Here is a 1,506-nt window from a genome sequence, read left to right on the forward strand (position 1 = left end):
GAGTGGGAGTCTGGCAAGACTCTCATCCAGGCCTCAGTCACAGGACCAGAATTCTAGAAAAGAAATCTGGCAACTATCCCAGAAGGCAAGTTCAGCATAGGGAACCAGGATAGGAAACCAGGGTGAGGAATAAGGAGAAGGCGGAGGCCTAGAAGGAGCAATCACTGCAGGAAACCATGGTAGGAGCCTGGGGTGGAGAGCAGGGAGGAGGCCCAGCAATCTGGGGAAATGAGGACAGGGAGTGGTAATTCACTGACCCAATTTCATGGAGGCAAAGAATGCTTTACTGATGAGATGTCTCAGCAATTCCCGAAGAAAAATTTTGTCCATAAAACCCCCAAACCTATTGCTGTCAAATTGATTTCAACTCATAGTGACCCCCACAGGATAGAGTAGAACTGCCCCATAGGGTTTCCAACATTGTCGTCTTTACAGAGGCAAACCACCACATCTGGGTTTGAGCTGCTTGTCTTTAAGAAGGTACACTGACATCCCCTCCGCTGAAGTGATATTCGCAAAGAAGCTACTCAGCCCAAGAAGCCCCTGACTTGTCCAGTTTAGATTTTGGCTAGCTCATTTTTAAGAAGGAATCCTGGTGTGGCGCTGTGGGTTAATGCGCCAGACTGCAAAGCCATTTGAACTTCAAAGTCGGCAGTTCAAGCTCACCAGCTGCTCCTTGGAAACCCTATACAGGATCTCTATGGGTTGTTAACGACTTGACGGCACTTTACAACAACAACAACAATTTTTGAGAAGACTGTGGAAACCACCTACCTCTGCTGGGGGTGAGGTGTGGACAGGTGGAGCCTTGGAAGCTACTAAGTACAGACAGTTCTCCTCTGTTGAGAAGAACCAAGTGTGTCCCCAGCTCTGGGCATGCCTTTTCTGAAACGTTTTCTGTTCCTCCTTATTCACCGAGTCTAGTGCAAGATCCAAAAGGTTTTTGTTTGAGGATTGATATGGGGAAGGCTCAATCCCACGTTCATAGGTTTGGGATAGTGACATGCCCTGACCTGTTGTCTATTTTTTTGAGACACTGGTTTGCAAAATTGTTCTGAACAACAGAAACTAAAAGTTAAACCACTCAGGAAAGACTGATGGCTGGAAAAGGACATCATGCTCAGTGAAGCAGAAAAACGGTCCATGACATGGGCTCACACAATGGTGACAACAAGGACCCAAACATTCCAGTGATCATGAGGCTAGCACAAGACTGGGTTGTCTTGCATTCTGTTATGTGTAAGGTTGCCATGATTGGAAGCTAACTTCATGGCAACCTCTAACAACAAAAGTAGCAGAAGACCCTTGTCCACTGATCTCTGGAGGCACACTCATGGAATGTCATTGGAGGCATGACACTGGAGGCCATGAGAGATCAATGAATGTAGCTACGTAATGATTTTGGCCCCTGAATTCATTTCACATGGGACACTAGCTTATTCACACTACCATCATTAGACATTTGTTTATCTAGTTCTGCATGCAGTGAACAGCAATAGATGGGAG

This window comes from Chrysochloris asiatica, unplaced genomic scaffold (assembly GCF_000296735.1).
Source record: "Chrysochloris asiatica unplaced genomic scaffold, ChrAsi1.0 scaffold00005, whole genome shotgun sequence".
Lineage (NCBI taxonomy): Eukaryota > Metazoa > Chordata > Mammalia > Afrosoricida > Chrysochloridae > Chrysochloris > Chrysochloris asiatica.